At 36.8% G+C, this 17,319-nt stretch overlaps 1 protein-coding gene across 6 annotated transcripts in view; it reads left to right on the top strand.

The window, feature by feature from the left end:
- LOC144248939 (uncharacterized) overlaps nt 1–17,319 on the top strand; it is a 409,608-nt gene that overhangs the window by 48,182 nt on the left and 344,107 nt on the right. The window lies entirely within an intron of this gene.

Here is a 17,319-nt window from a genome sequence, read left to right as displayed (position 1 = left end):
CATGCCGTAATGAACTTTGTTTAACGTAGCCTTTTTTCTTTTCTTTTTTTTTTTTTTTTCCCTCACAGAGATTAGGTCCTCCATTAATTATTCTGCCAGCATAATTTGAATCGCTATGCAAAACGATGGCTACAATTTCTTGATTTTTTTTTTAACTGTGTGCTGTCTCTGCAGGTAACCATGGGCATTGTTCCATTTTTTTTTTTCTGTTGGCCCCATAAAAACCTTTAAAGTGTCTTTAATTGTTAATATTGTGCATATATTTTTCTTTCATGTATGTTTGCCTCCTCATAGTCCTTACCTAATGTGGTACTGCTTCCTCGTATTATAGCCTGAGATTGCCTTTAAGGGTCTTGGAAGGTAAAAAAGGGTGTTGCTGCAGCATTGAGTTTGCATCTTTAGCTGCCATCACAGTCTAAGTACTTATTCTAATGCTTCAGAAATCATTTCGCTGTGGCCGTTTTACATATCTGGCTTTCTCTAAAGGTTCTTACGTGCATCTGTTACAACTGAGTAAAGTTCAGTACTGTTATATTTCATTCTTCACCACTTTCAGTCAAGATGTCATTTTATTAATGAATAGAACTGAGATCATTTCTGAACAAATTTCACCCCCTTCCTTCCACCTCGACACAATGCACCTGATTTGCATCCATTTACCAGAATAACTGAATACAAGAGCCAGTATGAAAGGAAGTCAAGGGAGAGCTTGCATACTGCTTCAGGGCATGTTGCAGCAAAGCGAAATATAGAATTTTTGTTTAGAATGTGCTTAATCTGCACAGAAAAGATTAGATCTTAGGTTGAAAAAAACTCTTATCTAGCCAGCTTTTCATGTTAGGAAATAGGTTTGATATGGGGGGTTTGGGTGTTTTGGTTTTTTTTTTAAATAATAAATGTACACATTTTCTTGAGATATGTTCAATTATAAGTGGAAAACATTTGGGCAAGCCAACATTGTGTTGAGCATTTGGATTTAGTTCTTTGTGGGTAAAGTAATTTGTTGTGCAAGCAATTTAAAACCAGCCCAGGATACTGTGGAATGCAGAGATTTCAGACTGCATAATCTAATGAGGCAAGGTTTTGCTCTTCAGTATTCTAATAGCCGAAACAGAATCAGATATGAGACAAATTCAATATTGTGTTATTAAATTAAACCTATATCTGTTGCTAGTGGGCTTCAAGAGGTCAAGTCTTTCATAGAGCAAAATTTTATTTAAAGAAGTAGTCCAAAATAGAATTTTTGTTACAACATGGTAACTTCCCCTCTTCTCACAGACAATAATCTACAATTTGTTTACAGTGCTTCAGTTATATGTTGATCCTTCTAGTCACTTTGAAAATACAGAGGATTTAAGCACTAAACCATAGCTCTTTCAATGCATGATGCATTCCATCATCCCATCATCAGTATTCTGCGTGCGGCTGTCCTGATTCAGCCACTGGCTCCCCTGCTGCAGATCCTGTAATTTGAATCATGCGTAATAATATATTATCCTACTGGGGGCCTTCTTTCAGTAGGAGAGTGGTTTTATACCTTCTGCTCTAAGAGAACTGTTGGCTCCTTGCCATCTCGTAGCCATTATTCACAGAGGCAATCAAGATAGTCTTCCTTAAGGAATAACATCTGCACAACTGCATGTGCCAGAAATATGAAGCCTCCCCTCACGTTATAAATTTGGTTTTCTTGGGAGCAGGAATATTTGAGAATACTGAAGCAGAAAAACTGGACGTTTACAGGAATTCATCAAAAGTGTATTGAATGTGCCATGTGCTGAAACCCAGGCTGTGAGGACATTTGGACTGGCTAAGGGAGGCAGAGGAGAAGAAAATAGAAGCTGGTGGCTATTCTGTGATCTTTGATAATATTTATCCAGCTCATGTTTTTGAGTTAGCTGATGATTAGTGCTGTATTAAAAATCTGCCATTTGCCTTGCTGACAAGGTAGTTTTCTAACTAGCATGTTGATGGCATGGTGTCAGCTGGGACTGGAGCTGTATTTCCCAGGTTGAGAATCTAACTTGATTTGATGCATTCAACAAGATGCAGTGTTGAATGAAAAACAGGTACCAAAAGGGACCAAGAGTGTAGAAAATATGAACACTTCACAACAAAGTAGGAAATCTCAGAAATGCAAAATCTGAAAACACGAATTTTGTTCATACAACGTGAATTGTATCTGTTGGTTAAAGCTCTGTGGGGCATTGAAAGGTGAGTAAAAACCAGCGAAAGGAACCCAAGACCTGTGCAGCTATAGTGTGTGCAGTGGTCCCATATGTAGCAGATACCCCAGCACCAGGGCCTACAATTTTATTTTGTTCACATAAATGTCACCCCTAAAACACAAACAAAATATCCTGAGACCCTATTTTTACAAATAACTTTTTGTGCAAGCATATAGAGGTGTGATGTTTTCTGTCCTGTACAAATTGTTTGATTAAAGATAACAGATTTGTAATTTTTGATTTAGGGATTTAGGGAAGAGAGAGGGGAAGTGTTGGAGAAAGAAAGAAGCAAAATTTGATTTAGCATGTTTATCTCATCCTGAAGCTTAGATATTTTTCATTGAACAACAGCAATACTGTTGTAGTAAATTATTCTACCCAAGATGTTGAGGTGTATATAGCAAGGGAGGGTCTTCTTGTTGTCATCACCTCTTGTCTTACGTTCTGAAAGACAGAAATAAAGTCTGTAATCTGTCTGAAAATCAAAAGTGCTAATATTTGGGAACTGAAGTTCTTCTGAGATTATAGGAAAGATAATTAAATACGGCTCACCTGGTGGCTGACTTTTAAAGAATCTTCTTAGAGGGAAGACCCTCAACACCTGAATAATCTGTTGTATTTAAAATACTGTACAAAAATATCAGAATTTTTTAAATAAACAAGGGAAGTCCACAGTAATGTGGCTTAGAAATAAGATAAAATTGCAAATAAGGCAAACAGGTTGGTGACTGCAGCATACTTCCTGATTCATTCCATCTAGAATAAAGGGAAGTTCCTAGGCCATTCATGCTTTCTTGAAGAGCATCCTCCATATAGTTATTACAATTTCAATAATAGGGATCAATAGGAAAAACGATACAAAAAATCATAAAGATGAATCACAGGAAGAAAATTCACCTTTATGACAGCTGAACTCTGACATGAGGAAACAGAATAAGCAGAAAATGGTATTTGCCATAGTTCACACTACTTAAAGGAGGAGTTATGTCACTCTGAAGGATGAGCCAGAAAATAACAGCCACTGGAAATTATGACACAATTCTTTTCTACTTCTGTGAACAAATACATTGCACTTGATTCTGTTCTTCTGTAGTATCATTTCAGCTTTCTGATAAAAGTCCTAACAAAATGTCCATTCCACAGACTTCTCCTTTCAAAAGACTATTATTTCAATAGCTGGTGTTTTCATGTGGGACATCTGCATAAAGAGGATATGGACATTTAAATTTGTTTTCTGCCATGGTTTAGTGTATAAACAACTTAGCTTTTACATGCTATACAATTCAAGCTATACAATTTATAAGGAAAACAATGAGACTGGACAGCAGAGGTGACACTAATAGTACTGTATGTTAATTTTTATGTAATATCAATTTTTTTTATACTTTATGAGAAGGTTCTTCTTTTCTCAAATAGTCAATATTTAAACAACTGGTTTCAGTAAATCAATTTTTTAGAATTAAGGGTGACAGTAGTAGGAAAACACACTGTAATGTTTTAACCCCAGCTGGGCATTCAAGCACCACACAGATGCTTGCTCACCCCAAAACCAGTAGAATGGGGGAGAGAATCAGAAGGCTAAAAAAGAGAAAAGTTGTGCCTGAGATACCAGTTACAGGTAAGAAAAACACACCCAAGTAAAACAAAACAAGGAATCCTTTCACTGCTTCCCATGGACAGGCAGGTGTTCAGCACACCCAGGAAAGCAGGGCTCCACCACATGTAATGGTGACTTGGGAAGACAAATATCATCACTCTGAACATCCTTCCCTCCCTCCTTCTTCACCCAAATTTTTAGGCTGAGCATGACTCCATATGATCTGGGATATCCCTTTGGCCAGTTGGGATCAGCTCCCAACTCCTTGTGTACCCCTAACCCACTCAGTGGTGGGGTTGTGAGAGGCAGAAAGGGCACTGACACTCTGATCACTGCTCAGTGATAACAAAAACATCCCTGAGTTATCAGCACTGTTTCCATCACAAATCCAAAACACAGCCCCACACTAGCCACAATGAAAGAAATCAACTCTACCCCAGCCAAACCCACACACATTCTAAAGAATCAGTGACACTGCTGCCCTTTAAAAGGGCTGCACATCCGCTCTTTTTGCAAAATGCAACACTGAATTGGCTTCAATACTCCATATAAATCAAGACTAGAATGCTCTTTATGTTTTTATATTTATCTAAAAGTAAAGGATATTGAGCTATCCGACTTCTTTTATAGTCTACAGGAAAGGGGTAGAAATGGTAGGAAACTGTAGAAGATGTCTGCATTGCTGAATTTGGTCTAAAAATCTAGAAATACATACATATATATATGTATTTCACTTGGGCATATAAATATTTTTTGAGTACATTACTGAGATACACACTTGTCTAAGACTGTGCAGGGAAGAGCTTATCTATTGGGTACTTTAATATGAATCAAAATACGATCTTGGGTAAACAAGGTCAGTTACTATTTTACTGTGACACTTTAGCTTTCCTCACTTTAAATTAGGTTGTGGGAGTGTGATGGCCCTTCTCTGTATGATAAAAAGCCTGGAAGGAACCCAAAACTGCTTTCTGGAAGCAAGTACAGAAAGACTAGTGAATGTAGATATAGGAGTCATCAGTTGTTCAAGGACAGTCCTACAATATTTTAAGGGCTGGTACTAGAACAGGGGCTCTTTCTTGGCCTAAGTGCTTCCCTGAAATATCTTTATTTTCTGGTGGCTGGTGGGAGTGGAGCTGAGCAGTGCCTGCTGCACTACGTCACCCTGAAAGCCCTCAGACAGGGGCTTTGGTGTGCAAGGCAGCAAACTGCTGACTTCTGGGCTTGTGTTTTCATTTCTTCATGCAGCTGTTTTCATTTTTCATCTTACATGTCAGCGCTGTATTGCTCTTAGTGGAAATTTTGGCATCTAGGCATGCTTTATTAATGCACCTAGGTTTTCATTTTATTCCTGCATTTAAGTGAAAGGATAGAACATTTTGTTATAAGAAAATCCTTAATGTGGTAAGTATAAGGCAACTGTTTCCACCAAAGGAGTTTGAGCTCTGTGTCACTATCCAGCAATTATAACATTAAGCACTAAGAATTTGTTATGAAAATTATCACTTAATGTTTTTGGAAACTGTCTTTAGAAATATTTAAAAAGTCACACTGAGTGAAAATCATAGAAGAGTACCATGATTTATAACAGCTTATGTTTGTGACTTCATTTGAGTTCATGGAGCAATGAAAGCTGTCTCTGAAGGGCAAAATTAGAGAAAAATCTTTGCCAAATTCATAGGTTAGATAGCTGGATCAAGGAGTGTTGGACTTTTTTTAACATGAATAAACAATTCTAAACGGCCCAATCGGTCAGACATTTTAAAAACCCCTTTAGGTTGGCAAGAAAAATATTCAGGTACTCTCAGGCAATGTATAACCATAGAAAGGGGTAGAAGAGACCAAAACAGCATGGAAGGAAGGGTAAATTTCTGATTAACTATCAGCTGTAACATGAACCAAGTTACCTTGGTAGTGGAAGCAGACTTACTTTGTTAACAAGGTATGAGCTAACTCACATTTGCAGCCAGCTAATTAGCAAAGATAGATCCCTCATGTAGCTGAGAAAAATTAATTTTCACCAGATGGCTCTGAACTGTGCAGTATGTATCCAAAATGGCTAAAGGGAGGGTCAGAAAAGCCAAAATTAAAGTCAAAAACTAACCCTCATTCTTGCAACTTCAATTTAGCATCAAAGTGGTTGGAATGAGAGGGAATTTTCTTCACAAAGGCCACATTTTATAAATATTTTATAAATATTTTATATGACTTGCACAGACTTTCTGTTCTGGCTGGCAATGTCCTGGTTCTGGTGGAGTATACATTTTATGCAGAATTTTACTTGAAAGAAAAAAGTGGAGGACATTAACTTGAAGGGCAGAAAGCTAGGACTGAACCACTAGGGAACTTAACTGTGCTGCAAGAAGCTATGACAAAATCTATTGCTAAACATATCAAAAGCTGGTTTTTCCCTAGTTGAATTCTTGATGTTGAATGTTTTCATATCTGTAAATAAATTTAAGTATGTATGGAGATAGAAAAATGCCCCAATCACAACCTGCTCAGTATTTCAGAAGTGTAATCAAGTCTTCTTGTTCACAGCAAACATAAATTTATATTTTAGTCTCTGGATCAGTTCTGTTAGTAGTTTGAAGGACTCTGAGAGGAGCAAGAAGTTTTGGGCTGAGGTAGCAACATGAGGATGACTGACCCCTAATATGGGGTTATAGCAAGGAAGCCAGGCTTGCCCACTCTTGTTATTAGCTGCTTGATCCTTGGGATTAAATTTTGCCCAGCCACTAAAAAATCTAAGGGATTATTCTTTTAGGTACATCAAAAAGGAGATACAGATTATGGCTCTATCATGCTTTGAAGAGAGGCCATGTGGCAATAAGAAATATATTTAAAACATTCTGGGCTTTTCAGGGAAGGTGGAGTGGTGTTTGGTTTCTACTAGTGTTGGTATGAGGACAAACCTGTCCTGAAAAATACACTGTAGCTGATTTGTGACCATTTTAATGCATCTGATCTAGTCTGTTTTGCACCTGGTAGAGTGGTTGGTGAATTAATAGCTGTGCAATGAAAATGGCTGTTTCTGTAAAATCTGAGCTAGCTTTGGGTGATGTTTGTTACCAAAAATTTTTGAGTATAACACAGGTATGGAATGGAAAAATTATATTTCACCCCAGGTCAAGTCTTCTCAAAACAAATAAAAAATCACCTAATAAAAACTTTAATCTGGACAGACAAATGGGCACATAGCAAGTTTTATTTTAGCATGTCATGTTATCAGAAGAGCAGTTGGACTTGGGTTCTCCTTTATGATCCATGCTCAAAACAAGAAACAGAAGATATATTATTACATATGCACAAAAAGTGTGTATGTATACAATGGAAAATTTCACCTTAAGATACTCTTGACTACAAAAATGATCTTTGTTCTAAAAATTGCCTTTCTTCAAAGAGTGTTCAGTCAAATTCATGGATTAAAAAAACTGTGGAGAACTGTTTAAACACATTGGTATTAACTCTAACTCATGTAATCCCTGATGTGTGAAGTGCTGCAGACTAGGAAGTTATAGCAGGGAAGTACCTCTGTGTTTGTATGTCCTTACTTTTTTTCTCTTAGGCATCAATTTAAACTTTCCTTAGTGCCATCTTCAGGAATCAATTGACTTCAGCTATAATAAATAAAATACAGTTGAACACATGGTATATACAGAAAACCAAAATCACCTAGCCACTAAAGTGTTCTTTTTAGGAAATTTTGATGGTGCATAAAATAACATGGAATCACTGTTGTCAATTTAAACAAGATATTTTGGTTTCTTGAATGTTCAGAGGTGTTTACAATTTATTGGCAAAACTGAAATATTTCTGCATTTTTAAATCCTTTTGGAATGTCCCATTCAGCATAATTTTTTTTAATTTGCCATACTTTGACCATCTTGGTAATGAAAGAAAATCCAAAACGGTAAAACAGCTTGCTATGTAAAAATTTCTTATGTTGAGTATTTTCAGCAGGCTGCTCTATTAGAGTGTATGACTGCATTTCCCTTTTCTATTACCTGAGAGATGCTGATTTTTCCTAAAGCCTACCCATCAAATACCTATGAAACAACCACTGTGTGCATGAAATAACTTCTTCTTAGATTCCCATTAATTTCTCCCAGAAAATTTATATTCTATGGCTGTTTCCTGTAGATTACTTCAATTAGTGTAAGACTTTTAGTGAGAGGCAGTTATAATGCTTTGGATCTTTAAGTTATTAACATATCATTCATGGTAATACATGCAAAATCTTGACAATGATGTAGATTTACTGTCCAAGCAGAATGGGCTAAGTACATATTTTTAGTAAGAGCTCTCATTGTTAAACCAGATGCTTTAATTGGTCTACAAAACTGAAATTATTTCCCTTTGTTTCTTTTCCTGCAAAATATGGGTATAGAATTAAGACTATGATAATGATGATTGCCATGCTGAAAAATAAATATTTACATTGTAAACAACACTCAAGCACTACTCAAAGCTGAAAACAAGAATATAAGGAATGACAATCTGTTGGTGTTTTGTAACAAAATGTATTTCCACTTAAGTCACTGAAAACCAACAAAATGCTAAGTGTAGTTGCCACAATTTTTAGAAAGCTACAATGATCAGAGAGATCTGGAAAATTCTGGGGTTTAATGCTTCTGTGGAGATGTTTCTAAACACTGAATTGTGTCATTGTAAAAAACTATGATAATTTCATTTGCAAATTGTTTCATGAATTCTTTTTGGAGACAATCTGGTTCTCCTTCCAATCCAAATTTGGGAACCAACGGCAACATGAATGTTGATGTGAACATCATGTTGATAGAGTTACGTAATTTGAATATGCATATTCGTTTTCTGGCATGTATGTGAAACTATATTTGTGTCTTTTCTAAAAGATTTGACTTAACTGACTACATAAAGTCCTGACCCACAGCTGCATTTTCCTGTGCCATTCTGATATATATCATCTGAGACAGTCTGGGATTTTATTGCATTATCAGTCATTTTCCCTGTAGGGGACAAAGATAATCACCTGTCCCTTACTGGTCTGTGTAGAAGATGTGAGATATTTGAGGCAAAACCTGCCTTCCTGTGCTGTGTGTTTGTTCAGAGCCCAGGCAGGGGCCAGGGGAGCATCCAGGGTCACACTCTGCAAGGCACACCTGCAGTGGTGTCAAGGGAAATGGCACAGGAGTTGGAGAAATGTGGTGAAGGTGGTTATTTCCAAAACTCTCCCTACTTGATTTGGTGCTTCTGGCAGACAGTATTTTAGAAACATGGCTATGACAAGGTGTGGAGACAGTCTGGAATGCCAGCCCAAACAAGGAGTGAGCAGTCACTCTGTTCCTTGTCTGAAGTCAGAGGTCTCCAGCTGCACACATGAGCATGTGTCGGGAGCAGTGGGTATGTGAGACATTGTGTCACTAGAGTTCTATGTGTGGCCTAAATGACCAAATTTCCTTCCTTCTTTAATTTACCTGCTCAGTCTCCTTTTAGCAATTTTCTTTTACGCCAGTATCTGTGGAATGCAGAAATATGTGTCCTCACTAAAATATGTCTCTGGGTACCTTTGTGCACCTCACAACCAGTTGCCTCATATCCCTAATGGTTAGGCTCTTATACCCAGTAGATACATTATTCCTTTTCTCTCATTTCTTTTAATAGTTCCTGTTACCTGTAGTGTTGTTTTCAATGTGACTTATTAATATTTTTCAAAGATTTCTTTGTAACTTTCAACTCGTCATGCCTTCCTACCAATGCAGTTATTATTTGAATCTTGATAGTCATTGTAGCAATCAGAGCAACATCTTGACATCACACCTAAAGGAATCAGGAGCTTGTATTGCTGCTCAGCAATTATTTAGACAAGAATCCTGTCCAAATGACAAAAAAAAAAAAAAAAAAAAAAGGTAAAAAAGAAACAAAAGCAATGCAGTGCAGTGTGTTAAGAACAGGATGTTAAGGGTTGGAATGGATCTTAAAATTCATTGAATTTGAAACCCCCTGCCATGAGCAGGGACACCTTCCACTATCCCAGGTTGCTCAGAGCCCCTCCAACCTGGCCTTGAACACTTCCAGGGATGGGGCAGCCACAGCTGCTCTGGGCAGCCTGTGCCAGGGCCTCACCAACCTCACAGGGAAGAATTTCTTCCTAATATTTAGCTGAAATTTCATGTTTTTCATTTCAGACCATTCCTTCTTGTTCTATCACTGCCATTCCTGATGAAGCCCCTCTCCACCTTTCCTGTAGGCTCCTTCAGAAACTCCAAGGTTGCTATCAGGTCTCCACACAGTCTCAATATTTATGTTACAGCAAATTTTGTCAGTTTCAGTTCATAAAACCCACTTTATTTCTTTAAAATATGGACATTCTCCAGTTGTTCAACATTAGCATTGTACAAGAACATGCAGATTCTTCTCTACAATCATGTTAATAACTTGACCCTGTAAGTGGTATTATTTTGCTCTATTCAAAATCTTTTAAAAATACAGTTAATTATATTTTTCATAAGTGCAAGGATGTAAATCAAGGATGTTTGACTCACAGTGCTGAAGGATACAGAATCATCTGTAATCAGAGATCTCTCTGTTTATCTGGACTCTTATATTCTATATTATGATCTATGATAGTCAAGTGCACTCTGAAAAAGTGGTACTAATAAATAGAGAGGATTACTTGGAATAATTCAACTAGACATAAACAAACACACTCTTTACCACATTTGGGAAAGGAGGGAATGGAAAATATAGAACTGATTTTTAAGGAATTACCTCTTGAGATACATACATTTATTACCTCTTTCCCAACTTTTATGTTCAGCTAGTGAACTAGACAGTTATGCTCTCTCTCTTCTTTGTACTCAGCATATTTTGAACTTCAATAATAGCAAGTTTGTTTCCCACTGTACTTAAAACAATTCAGTCCATTGGTTCTGTCCTCCCCATTGGTGGATCATTTCAGCAAGTCTCTCAGTGTGCATTTTCACTTTGATCATGCTCTTTCCATCCAGTTTAAGGGAATTAGATGGATTCTCAAGGGAGCTCAAGTAACTTTTCAGATTGGTTTTGTTGAAGTAATTCACTCATTGGTGAAAAAATGGAACATCAACCAGGAAATATAAGAGCATACTCAGATTCCTTTTTCACTGGGATAATCCTTGAAAATAAAGCCTTGTATGTAAGTTTGTGCAGAATCATAGAGCTAAGTACATCTGGTAAGCAACAGGCAGCAAGTCAGCTCAGGAAAAAGTGTATTTACTGCAGGCAAAGGTCCTGTGAATTGCTTAATGCAAGTAGTCTCCAGGGAAATGTTTGATAGAAAAAGGTGTTTATGTTACAAGTCAGTTTGAAAAGGGTTGGTGGGTTTTTTCATCTCTTTGACCTGATAATCTGAAGCATCAGCAACCTCTTTCCACATGGAAACCTCAGTGTTACAATTTTTCTCCAGTACCTGTTTTAACTTCTGTTGAGCTAGTTCTACATTTTAAACTTGCAAGAATTCACACTCCTTTCTTCTTTCCCCCACAGAAACATGCCTCCAGCTTCTATAATTTACCTCCTCTTTGTTAATTGAAATATTCCTTGCTCCATAGCTCCATTATTTATTTCAACTTAACCCTGGTAGGCAGCTTAAGCTTTTGTTTATCCTGTGTATTTTTGGCCAGATGCTAGAAATCCTGATGAAATACCACATATAGAATATTTGAAAAATAATGAATAAACATGCAATTCTAGTGGTGAGCTTTCCCATTGCATGTGGATAAAACACTTTAAAAGGCCTAAAGGATTTCAACAGGTTACACAGGCCACACTCGCATGATAAAAAGTAAGCTTTGTGTTTACCTGTATTGAAAGAATTAACATATAGTTGGTATTCACTAATATCCATTCTAACTCCTGTTTTTCTGAATAATGAGTCAGTTACATCCCTTCTGTGTAAACTTGGGGCTCTTGGGACCTTGAAAGATTGAATATTCTTTAAAGGAATTATCACAGAATCACAGAATGGTTTGGGTTGGAAGAGACCTTAAAAATCATCTCATTCCAACCCCCTGCCACAGGCAGGAACACCTTCCACTAGACCAGGCTGCTCAGAGCCCCATCCAACCTGGCCTTGAACACCTCCAGGGATTACCTCAGTTTTGTTGTCAGCTCTCTTGTTGTCAACCCTCTGCCCCACAGTGGTGTTTGAAAAGGTACTTCCATTCATGTGGTAGCCTCAAATGTATTCAGGGACTGTTTATTACAGCAGCACACAACCGATCTCTGTTAGGAGGGAGGAACCAGTGCATTTTGCTAAATTAGCTATTGGATTTGCCTGGCCCAATGAGACAGGAAGCTTCAGCAGCACCTGTGAGAATGCTGGGAAGTGCTAGTTAGAAAAACAAGCTCATTTTCTCAACTGTTACATGGCTGTATGTAATCTTTATAGCAGCACTTAAACACATTAATGACTTTCACAGATGAGTTTATTTCTTTGTTTTATTACAAAGATAATGCAACCTGTTAACTGTTCCCTGGAGACCGGCTCTGTTCAGTGATGAGTTTTGGAGATAACATCAGGTATTACTATCTTCTATTAGAGGAAGATTGCTATTTTTGCTTGTGGCTCTAGTTTGTCTTGTTTGTCTCTTTATTTATTTTGTGTTTTTATTGTTATGAACAATTTGTGAATAAGAGCCAGCCTTTAACAGTGCTAGAACTATGTCTCCATGTAGATTTTTATGGTCATGCATAAAAATACACTGACTAGCTTTTGCATTAAAAGTTACAGTATATTGAGAAAAGATACTTGAAATAATATTTTTGTGTGTATGTGTTTATTATATTCATGTTTTTTAATAGTATTTAAGGAAAGTACAAGTGAAGGAACATCTGATATTGAAGATAGAAAATTTGCTAATTCTGTTTGGCAATGCAGGATGAATGTATGTTGTTAGGGGAATCACAGTCAATATTGTGATTTGTTGGTTTGGTTTTATATTTAGTGAAGATAGATTAGGAATAAACAGTTTAAACTTGGCTTGTGCCAAGAGACCAGGTACAAGTGGAAAGTCAGTGAACACCTGCATTGCTTCTGTAGATAAACCCAATCAGACTCATGTTTGGCGTGCACGCTCTGTATGAGTTTTATGTGATGCTAAGAACTTAGTTCTCATTTCCTGATTTGCTCAATAGTACAATGCACTGTCTCGATCTGTTTATGTGAACATAGTGCTTGAAACCTTTCACACATTGGCCTAGAAAAGAAAGAATCCTAGGAATTCTTAGGAAGATTTGAAAAATCTTTGAGCCTGAGAGAAAACACTGTGTTTATAGAGAACTTACTGAAAATCCTAAAAGACCCCAAACAATGATGAGCAGCAAAAATTAGTTGAAAAAATTATTGGAGAAAATAAGAAAAAAAACCAAAACAAAACAGGGCAATGCCTGTGTATGTGACTTGCTCAACTTTTCCCTCCCAAAAAGAAATAATCAAAAGAAACAATCAAAAATTCTATGGAAAAGGTTCTTAAACTTTTAAGGAAAAAATTTGGCCCAAATTAAAATATTTCTGCATTTTTATAAATTTTAGATAGCAAGGTAAAGAGAATCTTTACTAGAAACACATTTTAATTACTTAACTGACATGTTTCTTATTTGAATTTTTTATTGAATCAGAAATTGAATGTATTTTGTTCTGCTCTGTAGAGGCTAAAATGTGGAGGGAATTATAGCACCTATCATAAACCTTTGTATAAGATAATATAGGAGGTTTACCTCCATATATTTTATGGCTAGTAATTCAGTGATGAAAAAGAATAATATTTGTTCAGAAAGAGTGGAAAGTGTTTCTCTTATGGCACTGTGCAGCGCTTCAGATGAAGCACAAATAATTGTGATGGGTAAATGAATGCAGAAAGATTGAGAAAAGTGGCTGAGTTTATGTAACCCTCTGTGTAGTCTCAGACAGTGTATGTGTGGATGCCTATCCAATGTTTCTGGGGAGTGGTGGCCAAGTTTTAATTCTCTTAGGAAGATGGACCAAGGAATAGCAGAACCCCAGTGCAGGAGGCAGTTTCATTTGTGAAGAGTAAACTATTGTAACAAAAAAGTTGGACTCCAAGGCCTCTTCTATGCACAGATCTGTCACAGGCAGACTTGTGGATTAAAGTTAAGGATTTCTGCATGTGGAAGTAGTGTTATTTTATGTAAGAACTTTGACTTCTGGCTTCTTTGTTCTTTCCATTCTACTGAGAAAACCCAATGTTCACACTTACATTGAATACCTTTTGGAAAGTTCAACATAACTAAAAAGCAGCTTCTGGTTAGTGAAAACAAGTTGTAGTTGCCATATAATAGAGAGAAATGTGATGAGGTCAAAAGGCAAATTCAACTTCCTGCAGCAAAGCTTTTTTCATCTGATAGCTGTTCAGGATATGAGCACAGCTTTCCCTTGAAGTGAATGTTGAAGCAAGAGATGTCTTCTAGCCAAAAATATCCACAGAACCTTCACCAATATGCTTTTATTTTGTGACTTTGTTTTGTGGTTTGTTTGTATTTGAAATCTTCTGTGAATGTAACATTTCTATGTTGTACAGAAAAAACGGTAAATGAATGGGGAAAATTAAATTAAGAAAGGTGATTTGATAGAAAAATTACTATTGAGTAACATAGAAAAAAGGTTTGGGAAGAGATAAAAAGACAAATTTCCACTACAAAGCAGAGCTACTTGCAAAGAAATAATGTCAGATTTGGAAGTAGTAAAATTATTAATTTACATTGTTTTGGAAGTTGTTTCCATAGATTTTATCATAAACTCTCCTAATGCACTCTGATTCTGCTGTTTTCACTACAGTCTCTGGCTCTAATTAAAGCAAGGACATTTGATTTTGGAACCTGATTGTTACCTTGGAGCTGTTCCTCTGGACTCTGTTAACGGTTTGTCAAAACCTCCTTTATGCTGCATTTTGCAAGAAATCTTGTGGGAAGCTGTTCCTTGTTATGGGATTTTGGCATCTGTTCTTCATACTCAGGAGCAAAAAGTGCTGAGACCATGAAAGGAAGCTGGCAGTCAGGTTAGGTAGATTGGAGGGAGACACGTTTTTCTCATATACAGAATGTCTCTCTTTTCCTCTGTGTGCAACATGCAGACATTGCTGGCAGGAAAATGGATGTTTCAGCAAAGCACCCAAGGGCTCTCTGTCTCTGGGGGCACAAAATTACCTTTTTATGTTCTACAGGTGCTTCCTCCATCAGTGTCAGGCAATGTAGTTTAGTGAGAAAATCTGGTAACTTTGAGCTGTCTGTGTGCTACTACTACTGCACTGACTCAAAAATACTCATATTACACAAAATGCGAAAGCTAAATGTTATTTTTAAAGGGTAATTTGCAGAGCTTTTTCTCCTGTTATAGAAAATCATGCCTTGGAAAAGACTTCTCTTTCTCCTTGTGTTTTTTGTTCTTCTTAAGAAGAGAGTAAGAGGCAGGGAGATGAAGTGGCGGCTTCAGACCAAAAATACTATTAGCTTATCCTTCCTTCTCAAGAGAAGTGACTGTGTAAGTACTATTTGTTTTCCAAGGTAGAAGTCAGAGAATGATTTTTTTTTTTTGGTTGCCACTGTAAACTGTGACACTTCTATTTGTTGAAGTCATAACTTTTTGTATTTATCAAGGAAAAGCTGCATGATCATAGCAGACATAAGAGATTAAAACCCTAGTCTCAATTCAGTGAAACAATGCACATATTGTCACTAAAACTGTTTCTTTTCTCCTCTTTGATTTGCTGTACCTAATTAATTATAATGTGCAGGCAATAAAAATCTTCAGCTTTTATTATTAAGCTTTGCAAGTTAGGGCCTTACTCTACCACTTTGTCTCACTTTGAACAGTCCCTTTATAAAAGTAATTGCACTCTTGCAGTGATTGGAATTACATGGCAAAAAAGGAGTCAGGCAAGGAGGGTGTTTGATTCCAGACTTGAATAATGAGATGAGATGCTCTGAAAATGTTTAAGTAGGTGGGTAGTGTGGCAGTTTTTACAGATGTGTCATGCAGAAGTGTCATACACTCATTATTTGAAAAGCAAAAGATAAGTGCTTTCACCTTGGAAGGGCAATGCAATACCCATTCCTGAATGCTTTTAGCATTGGTCTCACTGTTCTGAAGTGGGGATCCAGGTGATGATCACTGAAATCAAATATCTGGCTTTCTTTTCCCATTCATAGCAAATAGAATACATTATGAAATCTGTTAGGGCAGTTGTATTCATCTGTTACATTTTTGGAAAGTGGAGCATTCTCCATCTTCCATTCTTCCTCGTGTATGCCCATAGGCAGACCTGTCATTTCACTGACTCCACCTGCCTCATGCTTCCCTTACCCATTCAAGTGTAAACTGGCTGCTGGAAAACTTTCACTGCTAATGGTGGCCATTGAGAAGTGTGATGGACTGATAATTAGAGTTGTGTGGACAATATTCCCTTTTAAATCTAAGGCAGGCTTTCTCAAAATCTAGCCATCTTCTGCTGAGCTTGCTAGTTGTGAAAGACTTTGATTTAGGCTCTGGCAGAGGTGGCTGAGTGTTTTCAGTTTGTTTTGGTTTCTTTGAGTGCCTTTGGCAGAATTCTTGGTTTCTTGGATTTGTCATAGCACCATATTTCTAAAAACACCATAGTAGCTCTTGAATTATGTGCTGAGATTATTGTCCTTTCTAGCTCTGAATTTAATTTGCAAAGTGATAAAAATGATAAAAATACAGACCTTTATTGTTAAAACTCGATAGTAATGTAGAAATCTCTCCCAGAGCTGTGGCATTTTAATTCAATCTATGGAGTTAATATTGCTGGTTTTGCCAGGTATCTTTATGGGAAAAGAGATCCAACTTTATGTGCAAGTCTGGTGTTAGAATGACTTAAACACATGCTGGAAAGTGCTGTCATGCCTGTATGCCTGGAGGTATTCCCATCAAGGTTCAGACTGCCCTATAGCTATCCTTGCTATTATATACCCTACTCCTCTTAGGATTCTCATTTTTTCTGGAGGTTCAAAATCAGGCTAACTCATACTCTTTCTGCTTATGCATAATCATGAAGTTTTGCAAAAACTCAAAGTGTGATTGGTCCTCTGAAAAGCACTGCATTTATGAAAAACAGTTTAAACATGACTTTAATTATACATGCAACTAGTATGCTCTGGAAGAACTGGCATCAAGTTCCTGACTGCATTTGAAATGGCTTCTTCTATAGTCTCCTAAAGAATAAATTAGTAAAATGGATTTAAAATGGCATTAGGGCTTACAGTTCCTAGCAGTCTCTTTTTTAGAATAAATGGGCATATGTTTTTTTCTTGGAAACCATAAACAAAATTTAGCAACTATGCTGTTAAGACATCCAAAGCTGTTATTATATTAAAAAAAAAAAAAAGTAAACAAGAGAATGACCACATAGAGTTTATTTTTCACAATGGTGTGTGGTCCACTTAGAAATAATAATATGCAAAATAAAAAAAAAAATCTTTTAATAGTCAGCTTGGGTCTAG

This window comes from Lonchura striata, chromosome 1 (assembly GCF_050655825.1).
Source record: "Lonchura striata isolate lonStrDom1 chromosome 1, ASM5065582v1, whole genome shotgun sequence".
NCBI classification, from domain to species: domain Eukaryota; kingdom Metazoa; phylum Chordata; class Aves; order Passeriformes; family Estrildidae; genus Lonchura; species Lonchura striata.
This window is presented reverse-complemented; position numbering and strand designations above follow the sequence as displayed.